Source organism: Pan paniscus, chromosome 8, assembly GCF_029289425.2.
Source record: "Pan paniscus chromosome 8, NHGRI_mPanPan1-v2.0_pri, whole genome shotgun sequence".
NCBI classification, from domain to species: Eukaryota; Metazoa; Chordata; class Mammalia; order Primates; family Hominidae; genus Pan; species Pan paniscus.
In genome coordinates, this window is record NC_073257.2 from 139,794,444 (window position 1) to 139,817,815 (window position 23,372).

Below are 23,372 nucleotides of genomic sequence, written 5' to 3' on the forward strand. Positions count from 1 at the left end.
TGTGTGCACACAGTCATTTTTATAGTTTCAGCAAGTCTTTCCTAACACCCCTCCCCCTATCCTGAGACTCACAGGTTCCAGGTGTGTCCCCTTTGTGTGGCCTGGCCAGCCCCACAGAGCCCAGCAGCATGCTCAGCTGTGAGTTTGAGAAGGGGCCCCCTGCTGGCTGTGTGTGGTAAGCCAGAATGGAGGTGATGGGGGAAACCGACTCAGCAGGTTGAATTTATAGGCAACATGACCATGTGGGTGAGAGGATGAGAGTGAGAACCAAGGCCCTGCAGTTTTCGGCCAGGGTGACTGGATGCATCCGGACCAGACACAGGCTTACGAGATGATGGTGCGCCCAGGGTGTGAGCTGAGTTTGAGGGTGCCAGAGGGGGAAGCTGCTCCAACATGTGGAATCCAAGCAGCTGATTCCAGCAGGGAGGGTCTGTCCAAAGGGAAGCGAAGAGAGTTTTTCAGCATGAAACTGATGGTGCCAATGTTTGTGCTTCACTGCGCTAAACTGTCATCTTTCTGTTAAATTTGGCTTACAGGGCCAGGTGCAGTGGCTCATGCATGTAATCCCAACACTTTGGGAAGCTGAGGTTGGAGGATTGCTTGAGGCTAGGAGTTTGAGACCAGTCTGGGCAACATAGTGATACTGTCTCTAAAAAATATTAGCCAGGCATGATGGTGCATGCCTGTAGTCCCAGTTGCTCCGGGGGCTAAGGCAGGAGGATCACTTGAGCCCAGGAGGTCGAGGCTGCCATGATCATGCCACTGTACTCCAGCCTTGGTGACAGAGTGAGACCCTGTCTCAAAAAAATTTTTTTTATTTTGAAAATTGGGTTATACTGTACATTCTTAGGGTCTAGACAATATTCCTAATAAAATGCCATGTAGGCTGGGCACAGTGGCTCACACCTGTAATCCCAGCATTTTGTGAGGCCAAGGTAGGTGGATCACATGAGGTCAGGAGTTCACAACTAGCCGGGCCAACATAGTGAAACCCCATCTCTACTAAAAATACAAAAATTAGCTGAGCACGCTGGCACGCACCTGTAATCCCAGCTACTTGGGAGGCTGAGACAGGAGAATCGCTTGAACCCATGACACAGAGGTTGCAGTGAGCTGAGATCACACCACTGCACTCAGCCTGGGTGACAGAGTGAGACACCATCTCAAAAAAAAAGCCATATAATGATGGTTGTTGTCATCAGAGAAGTCGGCTCACAGGGAGTGATGTCTCCTGCTCCCACTTACAAAGTAGGTGGGAATGATCTCGAGAAGCTCCATGAGGTGACCCTCAGCCTCTGATGGGGACAAACAGGAGTCACCCTGCTCTCTCTCTGGCTCCCATGACTCTTATCTAAAGACCTCAGGCTGGCTTGGAGCACCCCCTTTAAACTTCCTTTAAAAAAGGAGAAAATCGGCCTGGTGCAGTGGCTCACGCCTGTAATACCATCACTTTTGGAGGCCGAGGTGGCCAGATCAGGAGGTCAGGCGATCAAGACCATCCTGGCTAACACGGTGAAACCCCATCTCTACTAAAAACACACAAAAAATAGCCCAGCATGGTGGTGGGCGCCTGTAGTCCCAGCTACTCAGAAAGCTGAGGCAGGAGAATGGCACGAACCCGGGAGGCGGAGCTTGCAGTGAGCCGAGATCACACCACTGCACTCCAGCCTGGGCGACAGAGCGAGACTCCATCTCAATAAAAAAAAAAAAAAAAGAGAGAGAAAATCTATATGGAAGAAATGAAAATTATTGAAGGAGCTTGGGGAAAAGGCTGAAAGAATCTTGGCTGTTCATGCAAACCAAGTCCCAGGGCTGGCTTCATGGCTGTTGGGCAACCCCTGCCCAGTCAGCATCCTGGCAGTTGTCACTTTGGCAGAGTCGGAGGACAGACACACAATGACAGCAAGAGCAAAGGCAGGGCCTGCCCGCGAGGAAGAGCCACGGCTGTTGAGCGTGGATGTGTATTTCTCAAGGAGTATGAAAGAGTCTTTTTGCAAAATTGCAAAGAACTGGCCTGACTGGGAAGTGCAAGAGTTATCTTCCCTTCAGGGAAGAGGGAAGTTTAACTGGGGCCTCCTTGGGCTGGAACACATCTCAAAGTCATGGTTCTCGGAAACCCAGGGTGCATTTATGGACAAGTCTATTATAGGAGTTGTAGGTGTATCTTGAAGATGCAAAAATTCATTTTGTACCTTTATTTTACACATCAGACCTTACCCAGGTACCATTCTGTGCTGGGCAGTGCCTAGGACTGAGGCAGATTTGGCTCCATTGGTGTGCCCAGGAAATGGACTTCATTGCACACTGAAGGACCAGCCCTTCAGTGCATTGTCTTCAAATAAAAATGAAAATTTCACTCATTTCTGGTGATTTTCTCAATAACCTTTCTCATAGGTTTGAATATAACTAGAAATATAATTTTTGTACAAGTCTTTCAGTTCACCAAAAACCAAAGTTAAATTCTACCCTTGCGCTTTAGATGTTAACAATTTGAGAAGTTTGGCGAGCAATTCCATCTCCTTATTTAGAGCCAGAGCTGGAGGCCAGCTGCAGATGAGGAAAGGGAGACTTGCCCAGGGGCACGCTGCCTGCTCCTGCCACCCGTGGGCTGCCTTCTTCCTGTTCTGTTCTGTGCTGCCTCTAGTGGACTGACCCCTTATCCCTCCTTCCTGTGCCTGCAACACGGCTTATGGTGCTGGGCCTCAGGAAATGGAGGTCCCTCATCTGCATCCATAAGAAGAAAGCCCGGGTTATTCATCTGTTTAGACAGAAGTGCACTCCAACCTTTAGCAGGATCTGAAGGTGAGAAGCTATGACTTCATTACTGTGCATCCATCTTTTGTCTGCTTGGCCCTAGTCCTCTGGGTGTGGTTTCCGCCTGGCAAATTACTTCCAGGAGATGCTTGAGAAGGCAGTAGCGTGTGGAAACATCTTATGTGCAGCATGCTTTTGTTTACAAATGATTTATTATTGGTTATGTCAAAATACACATCCTGAATGAATGGGCAGTGCTGGGTAGAAATCAGTGACATCAATCATTGTTATTTTACTTAGCAGTGGATTTTTTTTTTTCCTTTTCAGTGTAGTAGTAATTTGTAAATGCTTTAAGGAGGTTATGCTTTCTTTAGTGGCTTGGCATCTTGGAAATTGGAGCAGCCAGGCTCGGCGTGCTGTGTCCATTTTTAGCCCTAGCAGGCAGGAAGTGTGGCCATGCTCTCTCAGGGTAACTGCTGTGAGTTTGTGCCTAGAATGATGTTGGGTGGGAGTTACTCAACTGTTTGAATGCAATGGGCTTAGCTAATGGTAAGAAAGTGCGTGGAGCCTGGGAAGCAATTGATAGCTGGTTACCCTGAGTTCAGCCTCTAGTAACAAATGACACAAGGCATTTGTGAAGGCTGGAAAGCCTCCGTGAGAAGAGCACCTTGAGTTCCACTTGGAAGGGGCAGCCCCTTGGAGCATGAGGGGTCTCTTGCTGCCTCTGCTTTGGGTCTGGCTGAGGGTCCACTTTGCTCCCTGACCCCAGCCAGGGTACCAGTTCCCAGATTGCTGGTGGGCGTGTGACAGCTCATGTGGCCAAGCACCCTGCCCTGCTTCTTCAAAGCTCCTAGGTGGGGGAGTCCCAGTGGCAGGGCAGAGGGACCAACCCCCATGGCTGACTCAGCTGTAGTCCACCCAGATTGCGTTTATGGGTAAGTCTACTAGAGGCACTGTACCTGAGCCTGGGGCAACCCTTCTTCTTTCGTGGACTTCCCTGGTCTCTCCAGGACGTTTCAGTGCAAATGCAGCTGTGTGATACCACCCCACACACTGGCGGGGCTCGGGGGAGGTTGGGTTCCGTATCAGTCCGGGACCTTAGGGATGCACGAGATGGAAATATGACTCAAGTTCAGTCAAGTTCATAGGGGCGTTGACTTACAGAACTGAAAGCTCAGGTACAACTGGATCCACATGGCCAGATGTTGCCACCAAGGCCCTGGCTCTCTCTCATATGTGCTCTGACAGACTCAGTCCTGTGGGGCCTCCAGCAAACTCACATTCTGTCTTCCCTGTGGAAGGAGATGGAAGGAGAGAGCGTTTCCCTACAGATCAACCCAGACATGAGTCTCCTTGGCTCTGACGAGCCAGGCTTGGATAACTGGCCCAACCTCAAAGCTTCCTCGGTGTCTGGGGCTTGCCCTGTTCTGATAATCCAGGCTTGGGCCCTGTGTCTTCCCAGGGGCCAGAGGTGGAAACACAGCTCCTTTGGCAAGCATCCTATTTTCAGTGGGGGTCCAGGGCAATAAATGAAATACTCGTTACGATAATACCAGCGATCACTGGTGTTGAGGGTGCACTTGCTGAGTGCCAGCCAGGTCCTGCTCTAAGCACTTGGACGTGTTAACTCGGTCAGTGCTCACAGCTGCAAAACCAGGTGAGGGCAGCAATTAGTGCATTTTTGACAGAAGGAACCGGAGGCCCAGATAGGGTAGCAGCAGGGCGGGGATTTGAAAAGGGATTGAGACCAACAATCCCCAAGACGGAGGAGTGATGCCTATGTGTGGGAGCAGGGGCCACACGGCTGCTGGGGATGGGTTGGGAAGAGGCGTCCTGTGGCCTCCAGGCTCACTCAGGGAGCAGTCAGATGGAAGGCTGGGGTAGACACCTGGACCCGCCTGGGAAGGGCTTTAGAATCACAGGAGGGACTTGAGCTCCATCTTGAACTGGGGGAGGTGGTGCCAGGGATGTGGAGGTCTATAGGGACTGGGCTGGGGGCACAGAGCTGGGGGCCAGGAGAGGCTCACTGAGCTGTTGCCCAGCAGGGCTGTGCCTCAGAGTCACAGGGGAGGTTCCCGAGAGCCTCCTGCTTGGACCCTGCTCTCATGATTGGCTCCAAGTTCTACAGTGAGGCCAGGGCAGCTACATTTTTTACAAAGCTCCCCCAGGAAATTCCAAGTGTGGCCAGGGTGGAGAATGCCAGGGTCTTCTGTAGGGTCCCAGAATGAGGTCAGGACTTTCTTCAATGCAGAGGGCAGGAGGGGAGTCCAGGAGGAATGGACAGGGTGCTGTGGCTCAGGGTGCCGGTGGAAGGCAGGCATCGATGCTGAGTCTGAAGCCCTGTGCTGGGCAGGAACTTTGCTCTTGCAGGAAGTGAAACTGCTGGAGGAAATTGCTAAAGGAAAGCAATGGAATAGACTAATCCATGACAAGTTGTTAGTGAATTCATGAAGTCCAATTTTAAGAGCTGCTTTTTGAAAGAAGGCTACTGGAGAAAGGCTAACTAAATGAACAAGTTGCTGATGTTGGGATGTCAGGCAGCTGAGCTGATAGAGATCACTCCCAGCAGCCCTGAAGCCACAGGAGCCACCACACATGGTCATTTACACAGTTCCATTCATTCATTCACTGTCTCAAGTTCATTCAACACATATGAATGGAAGGCCTTCTGGTGCTGAGACTCCAGTGGTGAACAAAACCCATAGGTGCCCTTGCATGCTTTGCCGCCGGACAGCTAACCTGAATCTGGGGGTCCTGTGGGAGGCAGTCCCCTAAGGGGTTGGCCGTGCGGAGCTCAGCCCTGCTCTGGAGACTCCGTGGGGCAAGGGGGCCAGGGGGCCATCGAGGGCCGCTCTGAGTTCCTTGTGTTGTCCATGTGGGATTGAGAAGGCCTCATGCCAGGAGCTGTGCTCTTCTCTTCCAGGTGGGCCGGGGCCATGTGTATTCATTAGGGGCCTGTCATCCAAGTGGGCGCTTAGGACAAAGTGGTTGCCCAGCTCTCTGCTCCACAGAACCCCATCTGCCACACATGATACCACTTTTGCTAGGCCTTCTTCTAAAGAGTTCCACTGAACCCGTAAGAGATGTGTGTTCCTGCCACTCTGTTCCCAGCCACAACATAGAAAGGGGACTGAACTCTATGCCAAGGTGGGTGGGCTGAGAGCCCCAGGCACAGCGGCTTCTGTCGGGCCATTTCTGCCCAGGTTCCTTTCTCTGGCTCCCTCCCTGCTCCCATCCTCCCTCCCCCTCTGCCCTCTCTGGCTTTTCCCATCCTCAGCTTCATCTCTTAGGACCTGGTCTTCCAGAACGCCAGACCCAGCCAAGCTCGGCCTCCCTCAGGCCTTCAGCTAGTGACCTCAGCATTGGCGGAGGGACTGCTCTGACCCCAGCCCCAGCCCTTAGTGGCAACAGTGGCAGCTCTGTGGGCAGCTGTGGCTAACTTGAGCGTCTGGCGGCATTCCCAGCCTGCACTCCTGTCCCAGGCAGAGGCCTGGAGAGCTGGTGCTCAGCCCGGCACAGCGGCTGGCGTGCCATTCTTTTGACATGAGTAATAGCAAAGCAAGTCCAAGAAATGTCCAGTGTTTTCTCCCTGTTGTTGCCCAAGTTCAAAGAGATAATCCAATCACCTTATCAGGTGAGGGGTGGGGCAGGCTTCCCAGAAGCAGACAGAGTGCTGGGGACACCCTGACCTGGCCCCAGGAGTCTTGGCTATCCAGAGCGAGTGCTACAAGTCTGGGAAGAACCTCATAATGGAATCGCTTGCCTATTTTGATCCTGATGTGAAAACCAGTTTGAATTTTTTTTTTTTTTTTTTTTGAGACGGAATTTTGCTCTGTTGCCCAGGCTGAAGTGCAGTAGCGCGAACTCGGCTCACCGCAACCTCTGCCTCCCAGGTTCAAGTGATTCTCCCGCCTCAGCCTCCTGAGTAGCTGGGATTACAGGCGCCCGCCACCATGCTTGGCTAATTTTTGTATTTTTAGTAAGGACTGGGTTTCACCATGTTGGTCAGGCTGGTCTCGAACTCCTGACCTCGTGATCCACCCGCCTCAGCCTCCCAAAGTTTTGAATTATTTTTAAAGGCTCCAAGGAGAGCTTCTGTTTTGACAGAAACTCTATCAAGATATCATCCAGCCCAGTGTGGAGACACAATCTTCCTTTAACACGGGATTCAAACCACATGCAGTTTACTTCCAGGTATCTCTGTCAGGATCTTGCATACATTTCCCACTGCCTGATGTCTGGTTGGTGGAAGCTGAGGCTCCTGAGGGATCAGAACAGATCCAGGGAGAGCTGGGAGTGCTGCTTTTCCATGTCTGGTCTGGGTTTTGGGGAGTGATGTCCCCACAGAAGGCTTAAGCTGGAAAATATCCATGATGAGTCCAGGGTACATTTGGTGGAGGTTTAAATAGTGTGTCAAGGTGCATACAAATAAACTTAACCGTGGTGCATGGCAGAAGATGTCTCTGGGAAACTGAGTGAACAAGTGAAAGGAACACAAGAGAACAAACTCTTAAGCTTTTTTGTAGAGAAAGAGTTTGTGCTCGAAATAGGGACAAGTTACAGGGTGACAGGCATGACTGTTTTCAGCAGGGAGGGCAAGCGAAGGTGGGTGAGCTTGTTTGTTGTTGTTGTTGTTGTTTTGAAACAGAGTCTCCCTCTGTCGCCCAGGCTGGAGTGCAATGGTGCGATCTCGGCTCATTGCAACCTTCGCCTCCCGGATTCAAGTGATTCTTGTGCCTCAGCCTCTCGAGTAGCTGGGACTACAGGCGCCCACCACCGTGCCCGGCTAATTTTTGTATTTTTAGTAGAGACAGGGTTTTGCCATGTTGGCCAGGCTGATCTCAAACTCCTGATCTCAAGATCCTACGCCTACACCTCGGCCTCCCAAAGTGCTAGGACCACAGGCATGAGCCACTGCATCTGGCCAGGTGAGCTGTTTTAAGACCACAAGATCAGGCAGACATGGGATTGTCAGCAGGATTTTTACCATCAGGTAACAGTCAATGTGTTCCCCTCCGCCCAACTTCCCTCACTGTACTCAAGGAATATCTGATGACCCAATAATAAAAACTTACAAGATTAAATGGGATAACCCAGTTTAATGTTCAATAAGGTCCCACTGGGCTGCAGAATATAGAAAAATTGACCCATATAACTTGGCATTTGTATCTTTTCTGCAAACTCTCAATAATGTATAATTTTAAAATCTAGAAGTTATGGAGCATTGAAGTAGCTGAGCTTTCTAGAAAGCGGACATTGTAATGAATAAGCAAAGCAAGAAAACCTCAGACATTGGTACCAGCTCTATTTTAAGCAGAGGCATGTGGAGCTCCCTGGGATACTTGGAAATGCGCATTCCCAGGTACTGCAGAGGCTGTTCCTATGAACTATGCTAACTCAATCTTCAGCACAGTCTTCTGTTTTCTGAGCTCTAGAGCAAGGTTGGCAATTTTGCCCCATCTTACCTGCCTGAAGCCAGCACACCTGAGGGCTTGGCTTGGGCTGGAAGATCCACTTCCATGGCTGGAGGATGTTGGCCATGGACAGGAGGCCTTCAGTCCTTGCCAGATGGACCTATCCACAGGACTATGTGTCCTGATGATCTGGGAGCTGGCTTCACCCAGAGAGAGTGATCCAGGAGAAAGCAAGAAAGACATTACAGTGTCTTTAGGACCTAGCCTGGGAAGCTGTATTCTGCTGTTTCTTTGACATCCTATTTGTCACCTGATTTAGCCTTATTCCTTCAGGAAAGAATGGCTGGCTGTTTCCAAACAGTATGTATGGGTGAGGGATCCTCATTCTTTTATGACCCCGGGTGGATTAGTTGTGGCTCCCGGCAATATCCCGGGTCTGACTGGTTAACTTAGTGAGAAAGGGAGCTTGGCAGACGGCTACCGCAGAGTTCTCAGAATCAATAGTGAAGCTGGAGAACAAGGCTCAGAAAACAGGGAGGAGCCCAGGAAGCTAGCAGCCCGAACCATGGTTGAGGCCAGGCCACAGGAAGCTTTTAGTAAGAATGTGGCCTGTGGTCCACGGCCACTGAGCCTGCTAGGCCCTTCCAGCTGTGGCCTCTGCAACAGTTCCAAAGCATCCCTGGGGCTATCACCCTAAAGACCAACATCTTGGGTAGGATTGATGGTTGGAGGCTGTGTCACCCCCTGACAAATCCTAACTGCTTGGCGGAGGGAATGTGAGTGAACAGGAAGGACCTCCCCTGGGAGGTGGAGCACTTTGGAGCAGCAGCTGATAGGTAAAGGGCACCTCACCAGCCCACAAAGGACAAAAGATTACCCTGTCTATACTGAGCTCAAGTGTCATTTTTGGCTACAAGTATACCTGGTATTACAGTATTAACATACTTCTGAAAAGTTATGTTAATTGGAATTTGCTTTATATACACTGGGTAAGCTTAATACCTTTCAGAAGACCATAGCTAATCCTTTTGTGAAGCAGCTAATCTTTTTAGAGAACAAATGGTCACTTCTTAACTATTTCTTTCAAGATTAGGAGTCTATTGTGTTTTCTCAAGGCAGAGTAGCCAGTGTTTAAGTTTTCCCTTTTGCTCACGGTGAGGAAATGTTACTTTATAGAAAGCTGCTTGCAGCCTCTCATGCAGAATGAAAAAACAATGAGTTTTTTTTCCTTCATTTTAAATCTCCACTGTAATCAACTGTCTTTTGCAAGGAGTACAGATTGTTGAAAATTTTAAAGAGCATGTATGATTTTATTCTTACCAGCAAGGCTGTTTTAATATGAGCATATTTTAAAACTAAGAATGGCAGGATCTGAATGAGCAAAGAAGCAGGCGCTGTGAGTTGTTCTGCGGCAAAGCACATTTGGACATTCACCTCCAACATTTCTGTTTTTCTTCTGTGAGGAGCTTTGAGACTATATATAGTGGAGGTATTTTGTTCGGTTTCCTAGAGTTGCTTTCACATTTCCTGGATAACAACATGCCGGGAGAGGAGGCTGGGAGGCTGGCTGGTGTGGGCGTGAGGTGCAAGCCTGAGAGGTTTAGACTCTGCTCCACCAGGTCTAGCGACAGGCTCTGTGGGTCCGAAGTAGTCATGGTGGCCACAGGAAAGGAGAGGCCTAGCAGGGGAGGAACTAGACAGGGGACGAGTTGGGAAGCTGCTGTCACAATCAAAGACCAGAGGGGAGAAAGAGGGGAAGTGAGAGAGACCAAGGGAAAGAGAGTTGTCTTTTTTTTTTTTTTTTTTTTTTTTGAGATAGAGTCTTACTCTGTCACCCAGGCTGGAGTGCAGTGGTGTGATCTCAGCTCACTGTAACCTCTGCCTCCCAGGTTCAAGCAATTCTCCTGCCTCAGCCTCCCAAGTAGCTGGGATCACAGGTGTGCACCACCACACCTGACTAATTTTTGTATTTTTAGTAGAGATGGGGTTTCACTGTGTTGGCCAGGCCAGTCTCGAACTCCTGACCTCGTGATCTGCCAGCCTCGGCCTCCCAAAGTCCTAGGTTTACAAGCATGAGCCACTGAGCCAGGTCTCTCTTAATCCAAGAGTGACAATGGCAGGTAGGTACACTGGAGAGTGACAATGGCAGGCAGGTACACTGGATGCCCCCCACCCCCCCGGGGGTTGGGTTCTCGCTCACCATTAGGGAGATAGCATGTTGAACAGTAGCGTATTTCTCCATATGTCTAACTCAGCTACTTTTTCCTCCAGCATTGGAACACACAACTATCATTGGCTGATGCCAGATGAAGTACTGGCTTGTATTCCTTTAAACACCAGAATCCTACTCAATGTGGCAAGACACTCCCCATGAGAGGGCATAGTGGGTAACGGTGGATCCACTTAGCGGGGTTGAGTTTTCTCAGTTTTAATGTATGTAAGATGTGGGCCCATATTATGGTTAGCAAAACCAATGCTCAGAGATGGAAACTAAGTTGTTCAGGGCCATGTAACCAGAGGGTAGCAGAGCTGGGATCAAGCCCCAGTTTGTCTCCCCAACCCAGGGCATCTCTGCAGACCTGAACAGTCCCCCTCCTCATGGAGAGGAGCCTTCTGGAGGGGGTGCTGCCTGGGAATTGGGGCAGCTAGTTTTGTGCCACCTTCTGGAATTGGAGACTGTGATTTGGAGGTTGTCACGTCTTTGAGTAAAATACACAGCTGAAGAAAACTCAGAAAGTAACATTTTTGAGTGGGTAGTTTAGTCGTATCAGTGAAAGGGAATCACTTTCTTGATTTGATTGTACTTTTAAAGGAGAATACTAATACCTATTTACCTGGTATGTTTTAATGAATGACTCATTATTTATTATTATTGTATAGTATTGTTGAAAGCATGATGGCTTTCTTTTAAACAGCTTTTTCCATACTTCATATTGCATTTAAGTATAAAACACAGAAATCATCATCGTGTTTTGGCTAACACAATTGATGCACTCTTCAAAAACTATTAGAGAGAATATTGATTTCCTGGAGATAAGAACCCTGATTTGCTTTTTTTCTTCAAGATTGTAAATTGCATTAGTGGTGACCGTCAGATTTATAGTTAAAGCAAAACTTCAAGAGGGGTAAAGTGGATGACTCACAAACCTCCCATCATCAGTGTTCACTGTTTACGCTTATCTGGCCAGCCTGTCTCATGCAGCATCCAAACAGACTTTAAAATTCCTTTAATTTAACACAGAAACGTTCTCTGATGAGTTTTTGTTTTGTTTATCTGGTCATCTCTGTGCCCTTGTTTCCTGTCCTGCTCCCTCTTTCAGTAAATCTTGTTTGCTATCAACAGGCCTGTGTTTGTTTCCTTGGAGCTTGGAATTCCTGAGTGGGAAGGAAATACTAGGAAACTTAATGCAGATATATAATTCTTTTACTGTTTTCAAATGTACAGGGACCATCGGTTGAATTGATGTATCCTTCCTTCTTTCGGAAGTGCTCAGTGCCAGTTCATTTCCCCTTTTGCATAGCTTTAATGGCTTAATTCCATGCACCTAGACTCATGTCTCCTGGATGGATGACAGATTAGCTGTGCTGGGTTAGACTCATAGGCTTATCTGGAATCCTGCACTCATCTACAACGCTGATTGAGTGAACAGCAAACATCGTACTGTGGGTACAAACTTGGAGGTGTTTACTTGGAAATTTATATCTACCTTCCAAATAACATCTTGGAAAGCACACTGGTAGATGAGGCCTCATTGATGAATTCACTTAGGAAAACATCACAGCATTCATTTTTATATCAATCTTCATTCAGCCCAATATTTGTAGCTGAACAAAACACTGACAACATGTCAGACACGAAGGCCATGGTCAGTTGCCTTTCACACAGGAAAACAAAGATTAGCTGTGTAGCTACGGAAAGCGAATGTCTGTTAAGTACAGAGGTTGTTGTTAACAGCTTTATGTATTCAATTTGTTTGCAATTGACAACACCTCATTAATTGTAAGCCCAGTGACACTGCTTGCTGTTTCAAGTCACTTTCAAATTACACACGTGCTACTTAATCTTAAAAGCAAAATTAAACATTGGACTGGTTTACATTTCAAGCTACAATATGAAACCATTGTATTTGGAGGAATGAGTTTAATATGCATTGTAAAATAAAATTAGGGGGTACTTTGCATTCACAGCGGCTTATGTAATTAGGTTCAGTCAACTGTAATGTTTCAGGTTAATGTCTTCCATGATGTATGCTGTGTAAATAGTGAACTTACATATCCCTTAATACATCTGAATTATTATATAAATCCTTAATATTAATATAATAAAGTATTTTAAGCAAATTACTTGGAAGTGTGAGTTGCATGGCAAGTAGGTAAAACTGATTTATTTTTAAGAGATCAGCAAAGATAAACATTTCATTTATTTAACAACTACAGGTATTTATCAAGTCTCTACCTGGTCCAGGTACAGAGGACACAAAGATCTGAAAACCATAGTTACCGCCCTCAAGAATCTGCTAACTGAATGTGACATTTCCAGAGGGTTCCCTGGAACACGGATCCCCAGTTCCCTGTTGGGCGTAGGCAGGAGAGTTGGGAGCCACAGGCTGCAGCGGGTGGGTTCTCTTGAGAGTTTGTGAGTAGAGTTCAGAAGGCCTGCAAATCTAGATGGAGAAAACATTTGCACTTTTATTTCCAAGTAATTGGCTTCCTTTGTAATCCTACGTATCCTCTGTGCCTTTAAAACATTGTTTTTAGGCCTGGCATGGTGGCTCACACCTGTAATCTTAGCACTTTGGGAGGCTGAGGCAGGCAGATCACTTGAGGTCAGGAGTTGGAGACCAGCCTGGCCAACATGGCAAAACCCCATCTCTTCTAAAAATATGAAAATTATCCAGATGTGGTGGTGTGTGCCTGTAATCCCAGCTACTTGGGAGGCTGAGGCAGGAGAATCGCTTGAACCCGAGAGGCGAGGTGAAGGTTGCAGTGAGCCAAGACCACACCATTGCACTCTAGCCTGGACAACAGAGGCAGATTCCATCTCAAAAAAAAAAAAGAAAGAAAGAAAACAAAAGCATTGTTTTTAGATTTTATTTTTTAAATTACATGCTTGGAGTAAAAGTCACTCATTTTGGTGTACAGCTCCATGAATTTTAACAAATGCAGAGTTGTATAACCAGTAACACTATCGAGACACGCACATTTTACCACCCTGCCCCCGAAAAAAAAAATCTGTCATCATGCACCTTTATGTCAGACCCCGTAACCCCACCCCTACCCTGGTATCCACTGATCTATTCTCTATCTTTGTAATTTTGCCTTTTCTGAAATGTAATATATGTGGAATTATTTATAGCCTTTTGAGTCTGGCTTCTTTCACTTAGCACACGGATTTAAGAAACATCCTTGTGTGTATCAATAGTCCATTCCATTTTATGGCTGAGTAGCATTCTGTTGTATGCATGTAGCGCAGTTTGTTTATCCATTTCCCAGTTGGGGGACATTTGGGTTGTCTTCAGTTTGAGGCACTTAATGAATAAAATGGCTGTAACATGTGCACGTAGGTTTTTGCATAAACCTAGGTTTTCATTTCACATGGATAAGTAGATAGGATGGGATTGCTGGCTCACATGTTAAGTGTGTTTAACTTTATAAGAAACTTCCCAACTACTTTCTGTCATGGGTTCACCATTTGCTTTTCCACTAGCAGTTGCTCTGCATCTTTGCCAACATTTGCTATTGCCAGTTATTTATTTTTTATTTATTTACTTTTTTTTTTTTTTGAGATGGAGTCTCACTCTGTTGCCAGGCTGGAGTGCAGTGGCGCGATATCGGCTCACTGCAACTTCAGCCTCCCGGGTTCAAGCGATTCTCCTGCCTCAGCCTCCCACGTAGCTGGGATTACGAGCGCGTGCCACCGCACTCAGCTAATTTTTGTATTTTTAGTAGGGACGGGGTTTCGCCATGTTGGTCAGGATGGTCTCAATCTCCTGACCTCGTGATCCACCCGCCTCGGCCTTCCAAAGTGCTGGGATTGCAGGCATGAGCCACCGTGCCCGGCCCGCCAGTTGTTTTTTCCTTTGTAAGTTTTTGCCATCCTTACAGGTGAGTAGTAGTATTTCATGTCAGTTTTAATTTGCATTTCCCTAGTGACTCACAGTGTCCAGTATCTTTTCAGGCCCTTATTTGTATATAAAGTTGTTTATCTCCTTTAATAGTATCTGTTCAAATCTTTTGCCTATTTTTAAAATTGGGTAGTTAATGCTATATATTTTATTGTATGCAATTAAAAGCATTATTCTGATGATGTTTCCCTAAATGGCCCAAAGGATTCGTGTTCCAAAAAATATTAAGAACCTTTGAAAGACACACTGACTTTAAAATGTTCTTTACATTTTTGCCTTTTCTCGTGACACGTCTACTTTGCTCAAAGTCCGCCTCAAGGCAGAAGCTGGCCTGTGATAGAATATTTCCCACCCCATCTTTCTTTCTTTCTGTTTTTCGTATATGAAGAGGGATTTCCAAATGCCAAGTGTGGGCATTCCTATGCCCCCTTCCCAGGAGCAGCAAGCCATTTCTCTATTCTGATTTCTGAAACTCTACCACCCCCTTTGCATCGTTACCCAAATGGAAGGAATCCTAGGTTGTGGGGAAAATGTGAACTAACATATTCCGGAAAAATGACCCCACTCCACCTTAGGAATTAGGAGTTTTTTTCTTAATGCAGGACAAAAGTCTGATTGTGTATTTTATCATCATTTATCATGCACATTTTATTACTGTTTATCTCCACAACACCATGGGCTTGATATATTTTTCTGCCTTAATCTCTATTTTTTTCATCAAAGCTTCCCAGTAGGGACTCATCTCCTAGCAAAAATGGTTTATAACTATTTGAGATATTTTTAAAAGACTTTTGTGAACCCTTTTATATGGTCAGCCAAGTTTTGACTTAGTCATCACTCATTCTTTGAGTCAAGTTTCAATACCGTCTTCAATGGTTAACGTTTCTTGGAACCATAAAGCTTATTTATGACGAATATATTAATTTTATTTTGCAGTTCTTCTATTAAGGAATATAAGAAGGAATATAGGGCACAGAAAGTGGTTCTGTATTATTTTTATTTGAATTCAACTTATGATTGTCCTCCTCGAATCAAAAAGAAAAAAACATTGAAAAAGCAAATTACACGCAAAGTCTATATTGAAAATTAACATGCCACGTTGAAGAACTCTGCCATGTGTTAATTATTGATATTGTTGCTTTAGAATTAGCTTTATCGATAAATGGATGTCCTAAATTTTATATTTGGCCTATTGTGGCCAAATATATGCAAACTTACGTTAAGTGCTTATGTTTTGGGGTATAGGAGCTATAAAAAAAGATTGTTCCCTTCCATATGTGTACAGTTCTTCTGGGGAAATGAAGACATACACAGGTGGAACGGTAAGAACAGTGGCGAAGAAGGGCTGCACGGAGTTTCTCTCCAGCCTTTTGCGCATGGCACGCAGGCTCATCATTGCAGCTGCAGTTTTTTACTCTGCTTTCCCTGCAGCAACAGAGACAAGAGGGTGGAGAAGGGCGCCTGTGCTCTTTTGCAGCTGTGTGTGCTCATGCCACCCTCCCACTCATCACTCCCTGCTCAGATTCCTCACGCAGCAGTGACAAAGTACCACTCACTCAGTGGCTCACCGTCAGAGAAGCCTGGGCCTGGCCTGGCCCAGCTGGTTCTCTGCTCATCGTCTCACTTGACGAAGTTGACGGGCTGCAGGGTCATGTGCCTTTCCAGAGGCTCAGGATGAATTCACTCCCAAACTCATTCAGGTATTGGCAGAATGCAGTTCCTTGAGGTTGTAGGACTGAGGTCTCAGCTTCCACACAGGCTGTGGGCTGGGGGAGGTCCTCAGAGCTAGAGGCTGTCCCGATGCTTTAGCGGGTGGCTCCTTCCTCCATCTTTAAAGCCCGCCATGTGCTCCCAGTCTCTCTGACCCCCTTTCTCCCTCATCTCTCTGGCTCTCTTGCTCCTCGTCTGCCTTTAAGGGCTCATGTGGTAACACAGGGTGCACCCGGATGATCCAGGATAATCTCCCTACTTACAGTGAGCCGTTTAGCAAACATAATCCCATCTGCAAAGTCCCTTCACAACGGTACCTGGATTACTGTTTGATGGAAAAAAACAGGACTGGAAATCTTGGGGGACATTTTTGGATTCTGCCTACCACCCCCTCCATACACACATAAACAGCAAAATGACAAAATTCAAGGCTCTCCTGAGTGACTGTTTGCAGCAAAGAAAGTTGTTTCCATTTCAGAGACAATATGTGCTGAGATAATTTTGTGATATTTACACATTTGGTGTTTAATCCTCGTGGACTACATTATACATATCTTTAGGAATACTCTTTACATAAATTAAGATAATTTTCTCTTTCCTGAAAACATAACAGCATGCCACGCGTTCTGGATGAAAATGAGGAACTGTTTACACCATGGGCCCAATTAAACTCTGCGAGAATTCTGATGTGCGATAAAAATGTGCTCAGATGTATAGCATATTTTAAGTTTCCTAGGACTTTCCTTGCAAACATAATCACAAATTAATATTAAAAAGCTATTTAATAACAATATCAAGAATGTATCTAAGGCTCCCTGGCATTTAACAGAGAAAGTTATGCTAAACATACATCATTATTTTCCTCCATGCAGTTGTCCAGGGTGACCTCTCTTAGCTGGGATTGACAAATCCACCCCAGGTGGCGGAGTGGAAGAGCTTGGAGTTTGGAGTTAGAAGGTCTGGATTAAATTTTCTCTTTCCAGGCCCCTACCGAAGTCCTGTGGTTTCCTTAAACCTCGATTTCCCTAATGGGCATGATAATCCCGATTTGAGATTTAATGAAGTCATATCAAAGAAAATACTTTGTAACCTACAAAGCACAGACACTTGCTAAACAACTCCTGTAAACATACATTATCCCCCTTCCCCCCCACCCCCCGCGCGCACACACACACACACACACACACACACACACACACAACTGGTGATTGTAACTCACTCATCTTTCTTTCCCACAGTTGTTTTGAAAACTTCTGGCTTTCTGAAATGAAGGTTCTTTGCAGAGGACAATCTTGGAAAAAAAGATGAAGTTTGATTTCCCTTTTTTCTTTGCACTATAGGGGTGTTCACTGAGGTTGCAGATCACCAACCATATCTGCAGAGGAGTTCACCCCTCACTGGTGTTCATTGTATTGCTTCACCATTGAGAGCCTGAATGTGAACCTTGTTGTACTAAGGTGATATTCTTGTCCTTCATGTGTTAGAATATCTATTTGCTTTGAAGAGAGAGTCAGACTCCCTGCCTTTTGGGACATGGCTTTGAGATCTGCCTTTCAGTAAGTAAGACGCTATCCTCAAATTGAGCTGGGCTACCTCTCTACATTGGAAAACCTAAGTACTTCATAGAAAGCTCGGTGACGGTTTGAGTTTCCCAGAATGCCACACTCATCCCCAAGGATAAGTCACGTCTTTGGGGGATGATGGGGCTTCGACACTGGACACGTGGACACTGGACAGTAAGTTAGAATCCAGTCTCCCAGCCCTCAACCCCATGCTCCTTTCCATGGGGAAGGAGGAGAAGCTCGCCGCCACCCCACTGGCCTGCTCTGCTGAGGTTGTGGAGCACCGGGAAGCAGGGGCCGAGCCTTCCCCGCTCTGTGCCTGGGGGCTCTGGGCACTGTCTACACCTGGGAGGTGGTCAGCATATGTGCGTGGGAACTTGCTGGAAGGAAGGAATGACGCTTCTAGCCATGGAACGGTGGTCATCCGTGAGCCACGGCCTCAGGAGGTGGGTTCCCTTAAGGCTCCAGCTCTCGGGGCAGCGCCCCCTGGGAGCCTCCATTTTTAAGCCTGTGAAGAAAGGGCTGCTGACGTTTGGGGCCCCCGCTATGAGCATAGCCTCCACTCCTCCCCAATCCCTGTCCGTGCCTCTACATACCTCTGTGGCATTTGCAAACCCTTTTCTTAGCAGGTGCTCCCATCTGTGTTTGCCCTTCTCTCCTCCCGTTTCCATGGAGAGGCTGGCACCAGGATGCGTGACTGACAGTGCTGTCTTCCCCAGCAGTCCCCTCTGAGTCTGTCGGGTGTGGGCTCCAGGCTCCACCCTGCTTCTTCCTTAGCCCGCTCTCTGCCCCTCCCACTGCCCAGGCTGCTGGGGCTTCCAGCTCCCGTGGTGCAAACGTGGCCTTTGCTGGCGGCAGGATGCAGTTGTGTCAGGAGTAAGCAGAGCTTTTGTGACCAAAATCAACCCCAGGGCATCTCAGGCTCTAGCGCTGGTGGGCGTGTGAGATCATTTCAGCCCAACCCACATCCCAGGCTTGAATCCCATTACCAGGGGCAACCGATCCTTCTTGTCCTTTCCCAGATTGGTGATGGATGTCCACTGTGTCTCCACGCAGCTGGCCACTCTGTGGACAGCTGTTTGTGACTCAGCTCCTCCCAGCCTGAGCGGCATCTGGGCCCTGCAACTCCATCCTTTGCTCCCCTTTCTTCCCACGGGGACCCTTTCATCTCCCTGGCAGGACCCTGTCTCCACCCGAGGGCACGTTCTCTGACCTCTTCTGCGGAGTACCCTGGCTTGATGACGCTTCCTGTTCCTTCCCAGGGTTGTGCTGGGGGCATCAGTCTTTGAACAGTCCCTCCCTGAGGGCTGCCGTGTCCCCTCAGTGCCCAGGCACATCAAGCACTGCTACAAACCCAGACATTCACAGGGACCCCTCCACCTGAAGTCCACCATAAGGTAGAAGCTTCCGGAAGGGGTGATGCAAAGGGGTCAAACATTTAGACTACGCCTCAGAGCTGCATGATTCCTTCCTCTAACTGTGAAGCAAATACAGCGATTTCTCTGGGTCTGCCATCGAGGCCTTCTTCCCTCTGCTCTCACCCCAGGTGCCTTCCTAATGTGCAGGTGACAATTGCCTCTGAGCTCAGGCATGCAGCTTCTGGGATGCACTCTCCTTTCACGACAAAGCATTCTGCATAGGAAAAACCGTCTCTGCGTCTCCAAGCTGTGGCCTAGCCCTTCATTCATCAAATGGGATACAACTTTCATTTCTTATTAAAATCTGGAAGTCACTCTCCATTTGTAAGATATCCCAGGGGTTGATGTCATCTTGTAAAGGGGGACAGTGCCATTTTCTATCTTACACTTTAAAAAGACAAAACCACTAGCTACAAACATCATTCACCACAGCACGGGAGAGGCAACCCCACAGCAAAGGTTATGTCACGTTTCATAAATGGGTATGGATTTGGGGGCTGGTTTTTTTAATAAAAACATATTTTGGAACTTGACATAATTTGAGCTGTTTATGTTGTAGATGTTATGAATAGATGTTATGGTATTAATTAATAGTGTGTATTTTCTGTGTCTGGGCTTGCCTGGACCGCTGGTCCTTGCCTTTCTTTCTGACACAGAATTTCCAGGGCCTCAACCTGCTTCTGTCTGGAAGTGACAGCCCACTCCACAGGCGTCTTCAGATAGGGGTAGAAGGTGGTGCCCTGGGCTCTCCTGGCTCTAGAGAATCTGGCTCTAGAATCACAAAGTCTTCCAGCATCCCCAGCTTCCCCCTTGCAGTAATCCCATAAGGGAAGTGTTGTCCCATTTTACAGAGAGTCCGTGGGGCTGAGAGGTGTCATGAATTATTCTAATGGTAGTAACTCTATTGAAGAGACTGAAACCCAGGGCTCGTGGATGTTGTGACCCACCCCCCACCAGAACCTCCCATCCTGACTCACTGAATATTTAGTACCATCGTCCCCTGGAGGATGGTCTAGTTGGCAAGTAGCTGAGGATTTCTAATTCTAATTTAGTTTAAACATGGCTGTTTGTTGCTGTTGCTCTCTAAAGGGCCTTATTAAAGACTCTTGCTGCAGTGAAGGTGGCCTGTCTAGGAATCGATACGGATGTTGAGATCTGAGACTCTACAACACCCCCAATCTCAGTCCTTCTCGCTCCATAGGCAGTTCCATTCCCTGCAGATCTAACTCTGAGATTCTCACTCCTGAAAATGCCTGGACAATAAATAAATGCAAGGTGAAGGTGTTGATGCCAGTGACCTAGCTGCATCATTTTATTCATGGCATCAAGCCTTCAAGAATGTGGCTTAACTTGTATTTATTCACATGATAATGGCTTTTTATAAATCTGCATCTCTTCCTCCCCTAGGAAGAAAAAAAGGGCATCTCTTCATGAGTCACTTGATTAAAATTCCTCTCCAGTACTCTGTACCATCCACTCATACTGGAATTGTTGAAAATCAGGTGATTTGCAACTCCACACTTGCCCAAATTAAACCATGAGTGGAATTGATAATATGAATCCTGAATTTTCTGAGCTGGAACCAGGGATGGCATTTTACACGTGAAGAAACAGAGGCCCCAGGGTTGTTTCTGATCCAGGTAGAATCAATATCTCGGTAGAGAAAAGGGGGAATTTTTTTGCTTATACTTTTTAAAATAAGCTACTTGTGGCTGGGCGTGGTGGCTCATGCCTGTAATCCCAGCACTTTGGGAGGTCAAGGCAGGCAGATCACTTGAGGTCAGGAGTTTGAGACCAGCCTGGCCAACATGGTGAAACCCCATCTCTACTAAAAATACAAAAATTAGATGGGCGTGGTGGCACATGCCTGTAATTACAGCTACTTGGGAGGCTGAGGTGGAAGGATCGCTTGAACCCAGGAGGCTGAGGTTGCAGTGAGCTGAGATCACACCAATGCCCTCAAGCCTGGGCGGCAGAGCGAGACTCTGTCTTAAAAAAATAAAAGTAAAATAAGCTACTCGTAAGGGGTGTGTGTGTGTGTGTGTGTACATGCATGTGTGTTATCTCTGTGGCCTGTGACCTGGATATATTCATGAAGGTGTAAGAATAATTCAAGTAGGTAACACTCTGTCACATTTTTTAAAAAAAGAAAGAAGGAAAATATTTATTCCCTTATATTTCAAGATGGCAGTCAATTAGGGTGTGATGTGGCTTAAAGGTCACAGGAGACCTTGCCTCTTGCCAAGTGCTGCCATGACTGTGTGGAAAATCTCTTGTGTACTGGGGACCCAGTTTCTTTCCTGTGAAGGGAGTTGACAGAAGTAAAAAAGATCACTGAATGAGATAATCGTTGTAAAGGAGCCAGCATAGCAGCCCCTTAATTAGGGGGAGTGTGCTGTGTCACTGAAACACTCTTTGTTTCCAATCAGGGAGCTCTCACTGATCAGTCAGGACTCTAATTGTTGGATAGAGTCAACAATTAGAAAAAAAGTTATAGTCTCCTAGGAGACATAGACAAGTGAGCTGACAGGGTGGGCTCCCCTCACCCTGTCCCAGCACCTTGGGAGGAGTGTCAAGGCAAACGACAGGCAGCTGGGTGCAGCGGTGTGAGCCTGTGATTCCTGCTACTTAGGAGGCTGAGGTGGGAGGATCTCTTGAGCCTGTGAGTTCAAGGCTAGCTTGGGCAATTTTGGGGAGACAGAATAAACAAAAATTGACTTTTTTTGAAAAATAAGTTTGTATTTTCTTCAATTCAAAACATTTTTAGAATTGATATTACTTTTTATAGCTTTAAGGCATATTTCACATCGATATTACTTCTTAATATATATATATTTTTTGCTACAGATTGGGAGTGTGTAAATTGATAAAATTAGTATCAATGCTATTGTAACTACCTGGAATTGGTTAAATAGCAGCAGTGCCAGTCACCTTTCTTAGAGCAGAGATTGCCAGCAGGCAATATCTTCATCCTCAGGACCCAGGTCTCTCTTCTCTGACCCTGCCTGGACCCTGACAATCCCAGGGCGCTCTGCATTGGAATCAATTTGGATGTGTGTTACCAGATCTTCGCTGAAGCAGGGCACTCTGCATTGGAGTAAATTTGGATGTGTGTTACCAGATCTTCGCTGAAGAACGCAAGGAACCCAGCATGCAAAGCTGGCCACTACAGATACATTTTTCCCTCCCTTTGAAAAAAATTTTATGAATGCCTTTTGAACAAAGAATATGAACTAACCCTCATCATTCATTACATTTAAATAGCATAACATGCCATTGAAATCCTTTTCCAGACGTTTCAGCAAGTGAAATCATTTGTGGTTCATGTTATAGCTTTTTCAGTAACATGACTTGAGAAATTTTTCTTCTTACTAATAAAAGGGAATCATTCCTGCAGTTAAAGAATTCATCTTGGAATCCTCTGGTTTTTCATCATGCTTTACTTTTAAAACTTCCCGTTCTGCTGTAGCAAACTTCCCATTCTGCTGTGGCAAACACGAGTGCATATTAGTTTTCATCTTTGGAAGATGAATGAAGTATGTGACTTTTCAAACAGGGATCTCACATTTTAAGTCTAGTTATTCCAGAATAAAAACAAGCCAGAGGCCCAAACACAGGATTCTTCACTGTCGTTAGCAATTTGGGCACAAATCTGAAGGGCCAGTTGGGTGCAGGTGTGCTGGAGGATACATGGAGAAAAAAAAACATGTTCCAGTCTAGTTCTGATACACAGAAATCGAAAGAGCAACCCAAGGAGTTGGGTTGCTCTTCCACATGGTCAGGATGAGCCAAGGCTTCGGGGTGGGGCTTTTAGGGCAAGTGGGCCCAAGCTGAGCCCAGCAGGGGCAGGGCCAAGACGAGCAGAAGGAAGAGATAGGCTCTGGAAGGAGAGGCAGGAGGAGGCAGGTGTGGGCAGGTGCAGGCAGATGTGGGCAGGTGGAGGCAGGTGGAGGCAGGAGGAGGCAGGTGGAGGCAGGAGGAGACAGGAAGAAGCAGGTGAGGGCAGGCGCAGGCAGATGTGGGCAGGTGGAGGCAGGAATAGACAGGAAGAGGCAGGTGCAGGCAGGTACAGACAGATGTGGGCAGATGGAGGCAGGTAGAGGCAGGAGGAGGCAAGAGGAGGTAAGAGGAGCAAGGTGCGGGCAGGTGCAGGCAGATGTGAGCAGGTGGAGGCAGGAGACAGGAAGAGGCAAGAGGATGCCAGCTACCTGAGGTGGCTGACAGCTTCACCCAGCCGAGGTTCTTGCCCATCCTATACACCCATCCCAGGACCTCTCTCTAAACACTCTGCTCTGACTTTGGCATTTCCTTGAATAAACACCCCAGAAGTTCCTCGTCTCCCTCATACAATAATCCAGTCTGCCTAGCCCAGTGAATGAGGGTTCTACC

The 23,372-nt window shown here is 47.0% G+C and overlaps 1 protein-coding gene and 1 long non-coding RNA gene across 5 annotated transcripts in view; one reads left to right on the forward strand and one right to left on the reverse strand.

The window, feature by feature from the left end:
* Positions 1-23,372, forward strand: part of PTPRE (protein tyrosine phosphatase receptor type E) — a 179,385-nt gene that overhangs the window by 9,753 nt on the left and 146,260 nt on the right. The window lies entirely within an intron of this gene.
* Positions 15,274-21,772, reverse strand: LOC134731116 (uncharacterized). The gene is made up of 2 exons (XR_010113219.1): positions 18,162-21,772; positions 15,274-18,073 (listed from the first exon to the last, which is right to left on the reverse strand). It is a non-coding gene; the product is annotated as an uncharacterized LOC134731116 (long non-coding RNA).